Source organism: Callospermophilus lateralis, unplaced genomic scaffold (assembly GCF_048772815.1).
Source record: "Callospermophilus lateralis isolate mCalLat2 unplaced genomic scaffold, mCalLat2.hap1 Scaffold_45, whole genome shotgun sequence".
NCBI classification, from domain to species: domain Eukaryota; kingdom Metazoa; phylum Chordata; class Mammalia; order Rodentia; family Sciuridae; genus Callospermophilus; species Callospermophilus lateralis.
The window spans coordinates 11,603,713-11,622,059 of NW_027514398.1; the positions used below are offsets into that span (position 1 = coordinate 11,603,713).

General features: G+C 48.6%; 1 pseudogene; it reads left to right on the top strand.

Moving 5' to 3' along the window:
- LOC143388966 (protein-tyrosine kinase 2-beta-like) overlaps positions 1-18,347 on the top strand; it is a 49,170-nt pseudogene that overhangs the window by 30,016 nt on the left and 807 nt on the right.

An 18,347-nucleotide genomic window follows, 5' to 3' on the forward strand; every position in this document is an offset into this window, starting at 1 on the left:
GTAATGAGAGGTGGCTCCAAACAAAATCCACAGACCACATGACTACAGATAGACATTGATTTCTCACAGTTCCAGAGGCTGGCAAGTCCAGGGTCAAGGAACCAGCACATTCAGGTGACTGCCTTATCACTGTGTGCTCCTGTGGTGCAGAGAGAAGGAACTCTGGTGGCCATTCCTCCTCTTATAAGGACACTAATCTTGTAATGGGTCTCCACTCCCTGACCTCATCTAATTGCCCCTCCAAGCTGCATATCCTAAAACCATCAAATTTTGAGTCAGTGCTTTGAGACACAAGCACCCAGTTCATAATGGTTTTAAATGGGTGGTAAGTATGTTTGAAGGAGATGGATTTGCCCTAGATAACAAAACAGAGACTTGAGCCAAGATACCCCAGGCTCAGTGGCTGCCCCAAAGCCTGGGACAGGAGCCACAGACTTGCCCAGCTTCCCCTCCTGCAGCACCCTGACCTCTGACTGTGCTGGGCTCCAGGTGCGAGCCACACCCAGGTTCCTTGCCTGACGAGACATCTAACCCATATGCTGGGCATCCTCCTGTCATTCCAGAGTCAGACATCTATGCAGAGATTCCCAACGAGACCTTGAGATGTTCGGGAGGTAGGTCCTGGACCCCGCCAAGGTGACCAGTTAGGGGTCTGGGAAGTGACATGATGAGGATTCCTGGGACACCACCGTGGAGCTTCCTGCCCTCCCTTCCTCCTGCCCCAAGTGTGATGAGGAAGCAGCCAACCTGGGATCCTGTGGGTTGAAAGCTGAGGTCCTCCCCTGATGGATTGTGTGCTTTTGTGTGTCTGTGGGATATGGGGGTTCTTAGAACATGGACCTGGGACCCAGGAAATGGGTGATGGCTCCTCCATGGATCTGATGCAGTGGAACATTCTAGATCCCCTTTCCCAGCCCAGCCTGTGCCTTTTGGCTGAGGTATTATGGGGTTCTGGGGCACCAGGGGATGCCAGCTAGTCTGTGTGCCCAGAGGCTGTGTTCTCCATCTGTGCAGGTCCACAGTATGGCATTGCCTTCGAGGATGTGGTTCTCAACCGTATTCTAGGAGAAGGCTTCTTTGGGGAGGTCTATGAAGGGGTCCACACAAATCACGTGAGTCCCAGACTCTTCCTGACTCTTTGTCCACCTGTGTAGGGGTGAGGCTTTGGTAGGAGAATACACGGAGGGCAGGAGGGTGGACCCAGCCAAGTGGAAGTTCGTCTGGGGCACCTCTAGGTGGACAGGCTTCACCTCTGTGGCCATGCTCAGCAAGCCTGGGGAGGGCAGCGCTGGGGTGTGGGCAGGGAAGGAAGGAAGCACAGTTTGAAGCCAAGTTTAGAGAGAACAGGGCCAGCCAGCCCACATTTCATGAAGGCCTGGGGTCATCTGCTAACCAGGGCAGATCACGCGGCCCCTCATCTCAGCATCTTGGTCTGAACAGCTGAGCTTGAGCTCTTTGATCTCCAAACCTCATTCTGGGTCTAACCCATCCTGGTCCAGAAGAAAGGGGAAGAAGAGGAAGAGAAGGGGAAAGGGGAGAGAAATGGAAGAAAGGAAGGGGTGGTGTGTCCTGCAGAGGCCAGGTCGCCTTGCCCCTCAGCAGTTGGCAAAGTCCGTGGGAAGGACCTGCTGAGGCAAGGGCGGGAACGGTTTCCTTTGAGCACTAGGCTGGACCAAGCTTCCCTAAACCCTCTTGTTGCAGAAAAGGGATAAAATCAATGTGGCTGTCAAGACCTGCAAGAAGGACTGCACCCTGGACAATAAGGAAAAGTTCATGAGCGAGGCAAGTAGGCACACCTGGGTGGGGCCCAGACTCCCTGGCCTTCTAAGGAAGAGGAGAGGGGACGGTTCTCCTCCAGCTTTCCCCATTCCCCTGTGTGACCTCCTGCTCCCACTTCAGTGATCATGAAGAATCTCGACCACCCCCACATCGTGAAGCTGATTGCATCTTCGAAGAGGAGCCCACCTGGATCATCATGGAACTGTACTCCTATGGGGAGGTGAGCTGGAGGAAGCAGGTCAGGCACCCTGAAGATAGATGGGACACCAAGGGAGCAAAGGACACTTCTCCCAGTTTCCTGCCTTCCATACTCAGCAGAAGCAGAGGCCCTGTTGATAGAGGAAGTCGCCAGAACATCTTGCTGACTTGGGGTTTGCCCCAGAGAAAGGGGAGGGTCAGTGGCTGCCAGCAGCCCTGGTTCCATGCTGGGGTCCTAACAGCACCTCCCTTCCCACAGCTGGGCCACTATCTAGAGCGAAATAAGAACTCCCTGAAGGTGCCCACCCTTGTCCTGTATGTGCTGCAGATATGCAAAGCCATGGCCTACCTGGAAATCATCAGCTGTGTGCACAGGTGGGTACACGGAGACAGCAGAAAAGCGAAGCCCATCCCTGACCCCAGAGGAAACTGAGGATCAGGGCCAGAGCCCACAGGGAGGAGCTGGAGTCCCTGCCTGGGCCTGCAATAAGCAGCTTAGAGCACTTGAGCACCTCTACAAAGTGTTTTCTCACTAAAAAGCCAAAACAGTTGTGTGGGTCTCAGAGAACTGTCACTAGAAGTAGCTTCAGAGCAACTCCAAAGCTTAGTGTCTGACTGTAGCTGAGACCTTCTGCCCCTCCCCTGCAAAGCCAGGAAACCTCCTCCCACCCTCTCAGAGCTTCACCTCCTCCAGCCTGCCCACTTAGCTGCCAGGGGTCCAGGAAGAGGATCTAATAGAGCACCTGGAGATCCTGAGGTTGAGGCCCAGCACCACCCTCATTCCCCAGCCCCTGGGGCTGTGGAGCTGTCTCTTCCCCACCTGGCCTTGTTCCCATTCCCTAAGAGGAGGCTACTGCCATGGGAACATAGCCCCAGGAGACTACCTGGGCACTTACCAGGTGCTTCCCCACCACTGAGATGGCCTGTGTGGCCTTGTGCCTGACCCTATGCAAAGCCACACAGGAAGCATCCATTCATTCAGTGAGTACTATGGAGCTCCTCCTGGGTGCCAGGCACTGTCCTAGATTCTGGGACAAAGTTGTCACCAAAACAGACAAACCTTGTCTTTGTGAAGCTCATGTCCTAGCATGAACGTCAGGTAAACCCTGTCAGTGGCTGTAGGCTAAGGGAGTGGAATGATGGGTCGGGCCCCTTGGGGAACTTAAGCCTGCATGCTTTCATGTTAGCATTTTAACAACAGAAGCAGACTTTTTGGAGCAGAGCTGCCTGTGAGAAGGCCAACATGCCCACTGGTTTGGGGTGGGGAGCCATGCTAGGACCAAGGACATCAGTACCAGTAGCTCCTCTAGGAGGCTGGAGCTCACCTTGCAGGAAGCTAACTGTATACAACCTCTTCCTTCACTCACCTCCTTGGAACCTTCCTTCAGCTCTCCCACCTGCCCCAGGGTCCTAGGCAGTGCTCACCCTGGTATCTACATCCTTCTCTAGGGATATCACCATCTGGAACATCCTGGTGGCCTCCCCAGAGTGTGTGAAGCTGGGGAACTTTGGCCTTTCTTCATACATTGAGGATGACAGGTATTACAAGGATGAGGGAACTTCCAGCCCCTGCTTTGTCTCTGAAACCAAAATCTCAGGAGCCTACAACTGGGGAGCCCAGACCATGAGCTTCTGGACAGTAGGTTGTTTTTCTGGAAAGTTCTAGATCTTTCTTCCCTTAATAATGCCTGTAAACCTCTTTGCCCACCCCAAGCCTCTGGACTCGTCTCCCCATCAAATGGATGTCCCCCAAATCCATTAACTTCTGCCACTTCACGACAGCCAGTGACATCTGGATGTTTGGTATGAGGCAATTCAGGAGAGTGTGGAAATGGGCTCAAATTTTCTGTGCGGGTTGACCAAGAGGAGGATGATCCCTGGACCCAATTACCCCATTTCACTGTGGCCACTGAGAAGTCCCAGGGGTGGGGAGGTGGTGGTAGAGTCAGAGGTGACATGAGCCAAGGACTGGCCTAGAAAATCTGGGTTCATCCTCCTGTAAAAGGCTCTGATAAGCATGCACCCCACCAACCAGCTCCGAGGACAAATATGGGGATGCCTTGGAGGGGAACTTAAAACAAAAAAACTCAGGTGTTTCATGAAAAGAGAGGCAGGGAGTGGAGAGTGCCTAGCTGGGTGTGAATGGGCAACCTCACCAAACACAGCACTTCAGGTTACCTGCCAGTTCTCCCACAGCTGACTATAAACCTCATCATTGTTACCCCCATTTTCCAAATAAGGAAACTGAGGCTCAGACCATTAAGGGGCTTGCCCATGATCATACAGGCAGCAAGGGGTGTTGCCTGCCCTATTATTGTAGCTCCTAACCTTCCCAAAAAGGATCTGGTAGTTCCAACATGGGCCACCTCCTGAACCTACAGAATCCAGCCAGCTCCATGTTGAGAGAGTCAGGGAGGGGAAGCCCTGGTTCATGTACCACAGATGTAGGTCATTGGTCCCTTGAGTGGACCATCATGGTGGGTAAGACCCCAGTGGCCATACAGGAAGTTGCAAAATAACACAGACGCTCCCTGCTGGGACCAAGTGCTAATGGCCATAGTGTCCCCGGGGTGCTCACTTCCCAGCAGGGTGCCTGACCTTTCCCCTCTGCCCTCAGCTATGTGCATGTGGGAGATCCTAAGCTTTGGGAAGCAGCCTTTCTTATGGCTGGAAAACAAGGATGTCATTGGGGTGCTGGAGAAAGGGGACCGGCTGCCCAAACCTGACCTCTGTCCACCTGTTCTTTACACCCTCATGACTCGCTGCTGGGACTATGACCCCAGTGTCTGGACCCACTTCACGGAGCTCGTGTGCAGCCTCAGGTGAGCATGGGCTGGGGAGCTGGTGTGGGGGGCATTGGCTGGGTTGCCTCAGAGGCAAGCTGCTGCCAGTGGCACTGAGAGGCTTACAGCTAAGTCAGTGCACTCAGGGGCTCCTCAGGCTTATGCAGCAGGTGGCCCCATTCCCATCTGCTGAATGGAAGAGATCAGGTTCAAAGTCAGTGACTTGCCTAAGACAGTGACAGGAGGGCCAGGACGTGTACCCAGACCTCCCTTCTGATCATCTCTGAGCCACATGACCACACAGAATGAGTTGGTTCTTGGCAGAGGCATGATGAGCATTGGGCACTCGGTACAGAAGCAGCTCTGTCAGGGGCTGAAAGGCTGAGGCCAGGTTCACTGTCAGATACTAGTTCAGAGACAAGGTGAGCCTGGGGAGGCCTTGCTCATCAGGGCATCTCCAACCCAGCCCTGTGCCTTGCTCATGCTGTGCCTAGAAGGTATTTTCTCTATTGGAATAAAAAAATGTCTGGTGCATCCAGACATGGTGGCACACACCTGTATCCCAGCAGCTTGGGAGACTGAGGCAGGAGGAATACAAATTCAAAGCCAGACTCAGTAACTTAGCGAGGCTCTAAGCAACTTAGGTGAGACTCCATTTCAAAATAAAATATAAAAAAGGTCTGGGGATGTTGCTCATTGGTAAGCACCCCTTGGCTTCAATCCCTGGTACCAAAAAAAAAAAAAAAAAAAAGATGGCCCAGACACCTATGGTCTGCAGAGTTTGGCTGGAAAATACCTGTCTCCTGAGTGGGGTTAGGAGTCTGAAGCCTTATCTTTCTCAGTGCCAAGACACTTATTCCCCTGGTACTGGAAGGTCACAGGTAAAGGGTGTTTCCATTTCAGAGGTCCAGGAGTCCCCAATTTGCTTGATGGAATGCCTGCCATCAGTGCTCCCAAGGGTGGTCCCCTTCATTAGGCATACTTTAGTAAGGAAGTCAGCTGAGCTTCTCTGTAAAGGACCAGATAGTGATTCTTTGGGGCTTCTGTCCAGTCTTCTCATCTCTGCCTCCACAGCTTAAAAACAGCCATAGACAGTAGTGAATGAATGGGGGTAGCTGGGTTCAATAAAAATTTCAATACCATAATTTTCATGTGGCATACAATATCATTTTATTTTTATTTTTTTTCAATTATTAAAAAAAATGTGATAACCATTTTTAATTTGAAGCCATAGAAAAATAATTGGGAGACCACATGTGGCCTTTGACCATGGTTTGCTGACCTCTGTTTTAGGAGATCTCTTGCTTAGTTGACCTTTAACAACATTAACATGTTGTTAATACTACTCATTGATATCATATAAACATATTGGCAAATTTTAGTGAGGGCAAGAAAATTACCCCTACAAATTGGCTGGTTGAAGGCCACCAAGGAGGAGGCTGGGAATGCCCAGGCAGGGGGCAGCAGGGATGACCCTGCATTTATTTGAGGGGCAGGGTCCCCAACATAGTCTGCAAAACCTCTAGCTTAAAAAGCTTCTCTGGATGGGTGTGGTATTGCACATCTCTAATCCTCTCTCGCTGGGTGTGGTATTGCATGCCTGTAATCCCCGTGACTTGGGAGACTGAGGCAGGAGGATTGTAGGTTCAAGGACTGCCTCAGAAATTAGTGAGACTCTAAGCAACTTAGCAAGACTTGTCTCAAAATAAAAATTATTTTCCTCCTTCATTGGCTCTCCTGATTAATTCATCTGCATTGCCCCTCACAAGGAAGCCAGGGAGTTCTAGGAGAAATGTATTGAAAGCTCTACTTTGAGAGAGCAGAAGTTCTGAGTGAGGAGGGTGTGGTCTTAATCCATTATGGGATCTGGAGAACCAGGGGAGCATGATGGGGTGCCTAAGATGAGAGGTGTCTCCTTTGGAGGCAATGGGCCAGCCACCCCCCCCCCATGATGCAGTTTAATGCAGGCTTCTCTGATGCAAAGGAAGGATACTCAGAGACCCAAAGGACCCCAGCTGCCTCCCTCAGTTCACAGTCCCTTCTTTAGGGGAAATAAAGGTTTTGATTATTGTTTCCCAATCTTGTAGGGGTAGGAAGGGCTGTTTTAAAGGTCAAATTTGGAGAATTCTTCCATGTAATTGTAATTTTAGAATCCTTTGATTGGCAAAATACATTGTGTTTGAAAACACAGTACCAGGCAGTATTCAAAAGTACATAACACTCCGGGGCTGGGGATGTGGCTCAAGAGGTAGCACTCTCACCTGGCATGCGTGCGGCCCAGGTTCGACCCTCAGCACCACATACAAACAAAGATTTTGTGTCCGCCAAAAACTAAAATATATATATATATAAATTTTCTCTCTCTCTCTCTCTTTAAAAAAAATAAAACAAAAACAAAAGTACATAACACTCATACCCATTTGAAAGTGTGGATTGATGGAGCCTCTGCAGTAATTCCAGAGGCCCTGGGGTCTGTGATGCCCAGGTTGAGAAGCACTGAATTGGGGCAGAAAGGTGAGGGGCATTAGAATGGCTAACAGGTGAGGGTTGGGGTAGATGAATCCACAGCCCATTTGCTCACATCAGAAACCAGATGGTGAATTGTTTAATGACAAGTCAAACACAGGCCTTAATCATGAAGTTGACTGGGACTCTAGAAATCTAAACAGGGTTGGCACCAATAGCAGGCACAGAAAAGCAGGAAGTATGGGGAGCTGGGGATATAGCAGGCTTCTGCTGCCCGGTTGGGCTAAGTCTGGCTCTCCAGGGACCTCCTCCCACCTTGGACGCATCCCTGTGGTCCTCCCAACTTGGTGCAGGGTGCCCTCAGGATCCATACCCCAGCCTGTCTCAGAGGGGTCCCCCAGGTCACTCTTCAGAAAAAACATAAATGAAAATGGGATCAAGGCCCTTGTCTAGGCCTCTCCTAGTTTCAATGTCATAGAGAGGAGTGACTCACTTTGACCCTCTCACTCTGTCTGACCTGCTGCCTTGGCAGTGACATTTATCAGATGGAGAAGGACATTGCCATAGAGCAAGAACGGAATGCTCACCTAAAATACTGGAGCCCATTGTCTCCCAGGAACCCCCACCCAAGGTAAGTCACCCCTGGCCTTGCTATTAATCCCATGAGCCATGACAGAGCCAGTGCCTGTGTGACCCACTGCCTGCTCAATGGAAGCAGGATGCTTTCCTACAATCCTCTCTCAGTTCTGCAACTCAGCTACTTATCAATCACCCCTTGTCATCTTCATGCCCTGGCAGGTGTCATCTGAGACAGCAGACACCTTGTGGAAAAGTCATTTCTCAGAACTTTCCCTTGGGAACCTGGGCACTTTTCTTCTGAGAGTTTCCTAGGACTAAGTTAGCTCTCCCTGAGGATACAAAAATGGAGAGTATCCTGGGTCCCCAAAGTCCATTCTCTGTCCATGCTCTCCATGACAGCCTTGGGCTCAGGAGCCAGAGCCCAGCTGTTCCACCATCAGGTGGGGGAAGGGTCCAGAGACCATGCCTGTATTTGTCAGCTAGAGCTGCCCTAAAAAAATCCTACAGAATGAGTGGCTTAAATCATTCACTTATGTCTCTTCTGGAGGCTGGAAGTCCAAGGCCAGGCTCTAACAACTTTGGTATCTGGTGAGGGCCCCTTCCTAGCTTTCAGATAGCCACCTTCCTAATGTGTCCTCACCTGGTGGAAAGAGGGAGAAACCTCTGGTTTCTCTTCCTCTTCTTATAAGGGCAGTAATCCCTTTATGGGGCCCTATCCTCATGAACTCATTGAACACTAATCACCTCCCAAAATCTCTGCCTCCTAAACAATCACACTGGGGGACAGGACTTCAACATATGAACTGAGGGGAACACAAACATTCAGTCTATAATAATGCATAATGTGGACCAAGGTCTTTTCTCATTGTTCCTCCTGCCAGGCATGTGCTGCCCTTTCCCTAGGGCCCAATGCAGCTTTTATCTCCATGAAGTTTCTGTGAGTCCCTGAGCCCTCAGTGACCTCCTGCTCTGAATGTGGCTATCCATGGCTGTTTTTTCAGGCACTCCCACATACAGAGAGGCTGCACACACAGAGGTCATTAAACCCCCAATTAGCCGTAGCCCAGGTGGCAGAGGCCAGCCCCTGTGACTTCCCATCTCTCAGCATGTAACTGGTGCTCAGAAGTGGATGCAAAATTATTTTAATGATAACCTTGTCCACTATTGCTCCTTCATTGTGAATAAGGCTGAGCTACATTCAACCTGATGCTCCCCTTAGTGGGCCAATCGATTTATTAATGGGAGAAATGCAACTGACACTGCTCTATATCCTGTTTTCCAGCCCAGCCAGTCCAATGACCTCTTGCTGTTTAGACCCCCTCCACAAACCAACCTGCTCGCTCTCAAACTACAGTTCCAGGTAAGTGTGTAACCAGGGGACTTGGAATGGCCAGGCCCATCCTTTGTCAGGTGTTTCTTGAAATTCCATTCCTGTGCCATTAAGGAGTAGCAGCCATCTGCTCAGATGATAAAGATAGCTGGGTTGACTCTTCTTTGTTTCTTTGTTTGGCTCTTTGATGTGAACTTGAACTCACATCAAAAAAATAGCAACTCAGTCCTGCCAGACTGTCCTCAGCTAAGCAGACCTTCCTGTAGCCTAGTCTGTCTGTCTGCAGTGTCTGCTGCTTTGTGTACCTGCTTGTAGCTCCCTCCCCATGTCCAAGACTTCCCTGGCCTCCTACCCTGAGCAGAGCCTCTGAGAAGTAATCCCTAGGAACTGGGGATGGATGATGTCTCCAGAGAATAGAGTGGATCCCTGAGGCTCCCTGCAGAGGTCCTGGCCAGGACCTGGGTAGCCAGTGAAGGTAGAAGGGTTCCATCTGAGCCTTCTCCACCTCTGTCACCACCAACCATGTCTCTCACCAAGGCTGTAGGTCCCTGACTCAGAATGCCTCTGTCCTGAGTCCTTTTTTGTGTCTGGGTAAGAGGGAGCCCGGCTTCATCTCTGTCCTTCTCTTTCATCCCCCAATCAGTGTTGCCATTCAGAACTGGAATATCTCAACCAATAGCAACAATGTCAATTTACTGATGCTCCTTACAGGGGGCTGTTCCCCAGGTTTGTGTATCTCCTCCCAAGGAAATGCCCTATGCCTGAGTAAACCCAACCAAGAACCAACAGATAAATCCTTTTTTAAAAGAGAGAGAGAGAGAGAGAGAGAGAGAGAGAGAGAGAGAGAGAGAGAGAGAGAATTTTTTAATATTTATTTTCTAGTTTTTGGTGGATACAACATCTTTGTTTGTATGTGGTGCTGAGGATCGAACCCGGGCCACACGCATGCCAGGCAAGCGCGCCACCACTTGAGCCACATCTTCAGCCCCAGATAAATCCTTTATGTGAAAATAAAATGCTTTGATTCAGAAGGTGGAAGCAATGTCCTTAAAAACTAAACATAATTAAAATAGTGATGTTATTTAAATTTAAATTAAACTATATATAATTATTGAAAATTACACATACACACATACACACACACGCACACACACACACACACGGTTGGCTTTCCATATTCATGTGTTCTGTATCTATGGATTCAACCAACCAGGAATCAAAAATATTAACATAGGAAAATAAATCTCATTTATACTGGATATGTACAGACTTTTTTCTTGCCATTCCCCTAAAATTACTGTATGCCAGCTATTTGTGTAGTTACATTACATTAGATGGCAAAAGCAATCTAGAGATGATTTAAAGCATACTGGGAGATATATGTACATTACATGCAAATACCATGCCAGTTTGCTCAAGGAACTGGAGCATCTGCAGATTTGGGATATCTTCAGGGTGTCCTGAAATGAATCCCCCTTGAATATGGAAGGACAACTATGTGTGTGAGAATTTATTTATCAATGGACTAATCATATCTGTCAATTTGTAACATGACTATGAAACATAACTGTTTGGAAAAGGGCCCAAGGGAGGAGTCATGGTCTCAATAGCAGCCTGCATGGACCCTGTGTGTGCAGAATACCACTAGGGGAGTGTTAGGCAGATGAGAGGCCATGATGCTCCACCAGGTGTCTCCAACAGGGCCAAGGAAATGCCACACCACATTCTTCAGCAACTCTGAGAGAGCAAGTCTGTGTCCCCCATGATGCTCTTGTATCACTTCTTTGTGCTCCTGTTTGTAGCAGATGACTGTCCACCCCCTTGCCTTGTCCTGTGCCTAGTGCTTCTTTGCTTCTCCTTAATAGGTCCCTGAGGGTCTGTGTCCAGCTCCCCTACGCTCACCAGCCCTATAGGGTACCCATCTCCCATTAACTCGCTGCGTACCCCACCTCTCCACCAGCACAATGTCTTCAAGCGCCACAGCATGCGGGTAAGAGGGCACTGCATGCTGAGTCCCAGCCCGGACTGAGGAAGCTGCTGGAGGGAGGTGGCCTGGGATACTAGGAACCCCACATTCTCAGCCTCAGGGGGTGCCCTCCATGCTTCTGTGTGCCAGTCAAGTCATCAAGGTGTTCTGTGACTCTTCCCTTTGCAAATATATCAAAGTTGGGATGAAGTTAGGCTCTGCTCCTGGGGACACCAGTTGGACACCAGCTGGAACTACCCTTGTCCACACTGGAGCTGTGGCAAATGATGTAAAATTCCCTTCCTTTTCTGAGCCCCAGAGGCAGATGCAGTGCATTAGTGTGGAGGCTGGTGGGTGGAGTGCAGCCAGGCCTGGTGATGCTGGAGAATAAAAGACCCTGGATGTTCTGCCCCACTCTGCCATCCTGCCTGATTGCTAAATCTCTCCTCCATCAGAGGAAAGAAAGGCTTCCTGGCAGCTGCTTCTACTGCTGCTGCTTTTGTAAAGGTGTTGCTGGGTGGGAAGGAGCTTAGAGGGTATTGTGGTTACAGGCTCATGAACTGCTAGAGAGGCTAAGCCACCTCCCCATTGATCGCTATGTCATCAGCGACTGTGAGACACTGAGTGCTTTGTGGAATATCTGTTGATTGTCAGATCTTATGTAACAAAACCATCTTTGCTTGAAAGCAGATGCTCACTTGCCACCAATCATCTCCTTTAATGCAATGACCTCTTGCCATTTGTTGCCATGAAATCTTGACACATTTTACCAAACTGGGTTACAAAACAGGCTAAACTCACTATTTGAGCTCTAACTTGTATATATGTCTAATATTTCAGGCTCAACATATATGTCTCTAAAAATTTGGAGGCAAGGAAATATGTGTTTATCATAAGAGATTTGGAAATTTTGGGCAAGTATGTTGACATATATCTGTACTGTTATTTTTATTTAGTAAAAATTTGAATGCCCATGGTAGCTTCAAATTCCAGGCTGCGAGATCTATTGTGAAATAAATTCTCCCCAACCTACCTCGTTTTTCTCTCTCACATTAATTTAAACAATTTCTGTCTTTTCATATGCATAACAATAATAAAACTATGGTTCTAAGCATGTACTATAATTTAGGCAGTATGCAGTTTCTCTACCCTTCTGCCCTCGAATCTTTATCCATAATTAAGTTTTAGGGAGCTTTACTTTAAAAATTGTGCTTTTAGAAAGAAGCTGTTTTGTATACGTGAGGGGCTGCATGGCCTTTGTCTAAGCCCTGCTTCACTGGGAGGATTTTGTTCCATTCCATAAAGACAGACTGTGCCACAGAAAAAAAAGACCTTTTGTGTAAGAGGTTTAGAAGTAATTGCTAAGAAAAAAATCTGCCTGCAAGAACATAATGAGCACTTCTTTAACCAAACAAAAAAGATTAAAAATATAGATCAGAAACACTGAGAAAATTCTCCCCCAGGCGAAGCGCTGACGAGGTTCCCTGCAAGGCAACTGGAAACATTAAAGCAATGCTCAGAGATGGTAACAACAATTTTCCTCCTGACTGGCCCCATGGCCTGGCTCATCTGGGGGCCTGTGGGATGCCTCAGAGTCAGGATGGCAGCATCTCCTTTCCGGAGTCTTCACAAGTCAGTACTGAATTTCCACAGACCACAGTGGGCCTGTGCACTTGCGGGTGCTGTCCAGGATGCTGAAGGAGGAACACGTGGTTTTGCTTTCAAGGAGCTTACAGTCAGTCAGAAGGAGCAGGTCAAGTGCAGGTTCATTGGTAATGTGAGCCAGAAAGTTGTGGGGGACACGTAAAGGGTATTCAGAGGGGAGAGTGACTCCTGCCTGCTGCTGGCTTTCAGTGGGGCCCTGAAGGATGGAGAAAATTTGGAGTGGAAAAAACTGGAATGTAGGGATGGAAGAGGCAGGGGCAAGTGGTGTGGTGTTTGAGCAAGGAAGGGTAGGCGGCAGGGGTAACGAGGCTGGCAGGTGTTGTGGCTCATGAACATCATTTTAAAAGACAAAGGGAGTGTTAACTGTCCATGACCTGGGAAGAATACCTAGAGTGTATTTCAGAAAAACCAGCCTAGACATTCAAGGTTGTAAAGTCTCTCATTTTTTTTTCCTTTGGTCTTACTACGAAATTGAAAGACTCATTCTGTTGAGTCTTCTAATATTTGTTCGTTAAAGATTTGCTAAGATTAAGCTTGGAACACACAAAACATGAAAGTGGTGGCATTTGTAAAATTATACAGTATTTTCTGGACTCCAGTAACTCATATTTTCTGCATTGAATCTTTCTCAGTCTGTGTATTTTTTTTTTACACCTAGATATTCTTATCTCTGTATATAGAACCTCAGGCACTTAGTTCCTTTTTATCACTATTTGTCAATAGTATAAAATGGTATGGGGCAGCCATACCATTGTGTTTACAGGTATTGACACTTAACCAAGGATATTTGTGGCCTCAAAATTTGTTCATTTTGGAGTATCAGATCTAAGCTTCAATTGCTTAATGAGTACTTATTCCTTTTTGTGTGGCTATAACAAATGCCTGAGGCTGGATACTTTATAGAGAAGAGGGGTTTGTTTAGCTCATAGTTTCAGAGATCCAAGAATAAAACACTGACCTGTGCTTAGCTCTGGTGAAAGCCTTCTGGCTACATCACAGTCTGATGGATGGCATCACAGTGGGAGCACATATAGGAAGGAGAGATCACATGGCAATACAGAAAACAAGATCCCAAGAGGATACATTTTTCATAGCAGTCCCCTCTCTCAAGAATTAATGCACTCCTTCCACACACAGCTCACTCCCATGAGAGAGCATTAAACCATTTGTAAGAGTGGCACCCCTGCAGCCTAGTTATGTCCCACCTGGACCCATTTCTTTTGGAGGTTCCAACACCTTGGCACTGCCACATGGAACCCAGCCTTCATCCAGAACATGAACCTCTGGAGGGCAAACAATGCCCAAACCATAGCACTCTGTCTCTGTGAAGTAGATCATATATTCAGCACTCTCAGGGTTGTAAAATACCCTTACATTCTGAAATCTGTTTTCTTTTAAAAAGGTCTAGCTCAGTGATCCCCAGCTGAGGTGTTTTGCTTCTGTGGGGACACTTGGCAATGTCTGGAGACATGTTTGTCCCAATGGGGAGGGCTGCAGGTACCTAGAGGGTGGAGGCCAGAGGCTGCTTTGCATCCTACAAGGAAATTTCCTTGAAATAAAGGATTGACTGTCTGGCCCCAACACTGGCCTAACTATTGTTTACTGATCCCCATGAGAAAAGGAACATCTTCTATTTTAAAATTACTATTCTCCCAGCAGCCAGTTCTATGCCTGCTTCATAGCATTGCTTAATGAGTACATACTGAATAGATCATTGAATAAGGAATATTTTAGCAAAAAAGCTAACTTGTAGGGAAGGTATTATTAGAAATCAAGATTGGTAACTGAAGCTAAATGAACTCTAGGTAAACTGTCCCAATACAGCTGTTTTTAGACTATACTGTAATATTCAAGTTTATTTTATAGGGTGTACTGGGAAAACTATTTTGAGAAGCTTGGCAGGGATTGAAGCTTTCTAAAAGTATATAGAGTTTTTCTAGAATTTTCTTTACATAATTTGTGTGTGCACTGGCCACTTTGAAGGAAAGGAACTGTTTTAGTTCATTTTGTGGTGCTGTAACAGGACACTGGAGACTGGGTGATGTATGATGAACAGAGATCGCTCTTTTACAGTTCTGGAGGCTAGGAAGTTCAGCACCAAGGGACACAGCTGGTGAGGGTTCTCTTGCTGTGTCATAGCTTGGCAGAGGCATCACCCATGTGACAAAAACAGTATGGGAAAATGAGGGAAGGAGGCCTAACTCGTTATTCTGTCAGTCTCCCCTCTTGTGCTAACTAGCCCACCCCTGTGTTGGTGGCACTGACTCATTCATGAAGGCAGAGCCCTCGTGGCCTAGTGGTCTCTTAAAGTCCCCACCTCCCATGCTGTTGTGCAGGAGATTAAACATCCAACACATGAACTGTGAGGACCACGTTCAAATTATAGCAGGAGCTGGAGTGCCTGTAGACTTCCTTGTCATGGCTGAGTCCTGTCACTGGCAAAGGCTCCCTGGGGAGTACTCAAAAGGATGCCCCTGGCACTCTCCCTCCATCCCAGATGCTAAGCGGATCACTCTACAGCAGGGGAAAGGCAGAGTAGTTGGAGGGACTAAACAGATAATTACACAATTGAACCATAAAAAGGAGGGAAAATAGGAAAACACCACGCTTTCCATTCAGCAGCTCGGTCTGTAGGTCCACAGTCCCACAGGTGAGTGAAAACAGGGTGAGGTTAATAAAGCTGGGGAGATCTGCAGAGCTTTGCTTCTTTAAATTTTATTCTTCATCTTGACTCATAGCTCCTGCACTTCTGGCCTTTGGTTAGATAACCCTGGCGGCTACCTTAACAAAGCTGAGTGGGACTACATGCCAGAGAACTGGAGGCCGCACCTGTGTCCCATGAAGCTTCCAGGACTGCCACATGGCACTTAGATGGAGAAAAAAAACCCAAAGGACTTCCAGAAGCTGGCTTTGCATTTCTAAATCTATTAAATGACAGCAACATCACCAATGCCAACTGAGAAAATATAATGTTAAAATGTCATTGACAGTTCACGTCGCAGCTTGAGTACAGTGCATGTTTAGCAGTGTGTGCTGGGGTTTGTCATTCCTGCTGCCACCAGGGCCATGTGTGAGGCTGACACCTGATAATAACTGTCTGCATATAGGGCTGCCAGGCTAAGAACAAGCTAGAAAAAAGTGGCTGCAAGGCCGAGGCTTGTGGCTCCCCTGAGGCTCTTCTGGGGACCGTCCCTCCTCCAAGCCTGGGATGGGGCTCATTGCATCTCTCCTCTCTCTCTGCTGTCTTCCCAGGAGGAGGACTTCATCCGACCAGGCAGCAGAGAAGAGGCCCAGCAGCTGTGGGAGGCTGAGAAGATCAAGATGCGGAAGATCCTGGACAAGCAGCAGAAGCAGATGCTGGAAGATTCCCAGTGGCTGAGGCAGAAGTCCTTGGTGAGCCTGCGTGGAACACGGGAGGGGTTTCCCTGCTCTCCCCGTGCCCTCTTTGCCTCCCACTAGCTGGGACAAACGCATGCCGTGCATTCTGGTGTTCAGTTCCAGAATCCTAAGTTTTTGCCTTTGGTCTCCTCTGCAGGACCCTATGGTTTACATGAACGATAAGTCCCCATTGGTAAGTCACCTGGAGAGGCCTCTTTCTAGAGCCACAGCCTGAAAAGGCCTTGTTGCCCCAGGAATCACCAGTCCCTGGGCCTGCCTGTCTCCTCCTTGGGGCTGCCCATCTTGGGACCCTCCCACCCCATGGCCATAGTCTCTAATCACACTATGGATGAGGGAGGGGGAACAGTGGGTGGTCCCCAGAGCTGTAGAAGTGACTGTTCTCTTCCTTTCTTTCCTTGTAGACCCCAGAGAAGGAGGCTGGCTACAGTGAGTGTTCCTGCCCTTCCTTGGGGAGTCCCCACCTGGGTCTCTGTGGTACCCCATCTTTGTTTACTGCCTGTGCAGGGGGCAGCAGAGTATGTCTTCAATGTTAAGAACCGTCTATTTGCCTTGTTTTTAATGTGGCATATGCAAAGGGGATCAGCTTAGAGTGGAGAGCTGCTCCCTGCTCTGACCACCTCCTGGGTCCTCTTCTCAGTCCATCTCCTGCCTGCCTTTATTTGGCAGAGTGGGTGATTCTCGCCTTTCCACTCCTCACTCTGGTGGAGGAAGGTTAAGTAGTTCCACCCACCTCCAACTTCTCCAAGCCCAAGGAATGAACAACACCAAGCCTAGGAGATCTCTCCAGAATCTTGTGCTGAAGTCAGGGAAAGGAGGGGGTGGAGCTGATGATAATGATAAGAAGAGCAAGGACAATGGAAACAAAGAACTTAACACAAGCCAGGCACCAGCCCAAGTCACAAGTATTAACTCATTTGTATTGTAGCAACTCAGAGACAGGCAGTATGTCTCCATTTTACAAAGGATGCAACTGAGACACCAGCTGGTTGATAACTTGCCCAGTGTCACCAAGCTGCTAATTAGCATGGCTCAGGGGTGAGCCTAGGCTCTCTGGTTCCAGGTGACTTCAGAGCTAACCCTCTTATTCTGCAGATGAAAATTGAGACTGGGGGAATACAGATGTGCTGTCTTGGGTGGCAGGGCTCTTTGATGGCGGAGGTGTGAGCAGAACCAGGTGTTCTGATTTCCATCCTGTGCTTTCCCTTCCAGCAGCTGTGCAGGGCCTGTGTGTGTGTCTTTGTTCATCAGAGTGGGCATGAATAGCAAGGCTATACTGGTATTTCATTTACTTGAGCCCCAAATGCTCAAGGAAAATCATTATAGCATCCTCACAAATCTACCCATGAGCAGCTGATACACCAGGGTGGGGGCTCCATGGACCCCCATTGCCTGCAGAGAGTGAGGCTTCTTTTTCATGGGTGGTCAAGGCCAGAATGTTGCTATCCCTTGGGCCTGTGTCTATTAAGGAGGAAGCATGCCAGAGCTGGAACTCCCATGAGGTCACCCCATCTCTGCTGTGACTTTGATTTTTTTTTCTTTCTATAGAAAACCACAGAGGCCAGCATGCTCTTCCCCTGCCATCTTCCTGGGATTGGGAACTAATACCCCTGGAGTCTCCTGATTATGGAGGAGAGGGCTTTGCTTGATCATCAGCGGGTATAAAGGCAAAGGCCAGCTGCTGAGACACCTCTACCCACTTACTCACTCACTGTCCTTCCCGTTGCAGCAGAGTTCACAGGGCCCCCACAGAAGCCACCACGACTGGAGGCACAGATAGGTGTTGGCTCCCCCAAGGTTGGATATGAATTGGAATGGGGATTCCCAGGACTGAATAGTATGGTCTTTAAAGACAAGCACCTTGCCTCAGGCTACCTCAGTTGGTTCATGTAGAAGCAGGGGTAGAGCCAGGCTCCTGTCCCCACTGCCTGACCCAGAGGAAAGCTCATATGTGCAGCCCTGGGGGAGGACGAGTGGCCCATGTCTCTTTTGAGCCACCCTTAAGCTTTTGGCACCCCTCACCCCGTCCTTCCAGTAGCCTGGGTGGCCACTGGTATTCTTTGCTCTAGAACAGTGGTTCTCGATGTCGGCTGCCCATTAGAATGACCTGACGGGCACTGACCAACCTGGACCCCAAGGCTAGGTGATGGTCCCATGGGTCTGGTTAGGCAATCACCAGAATGTG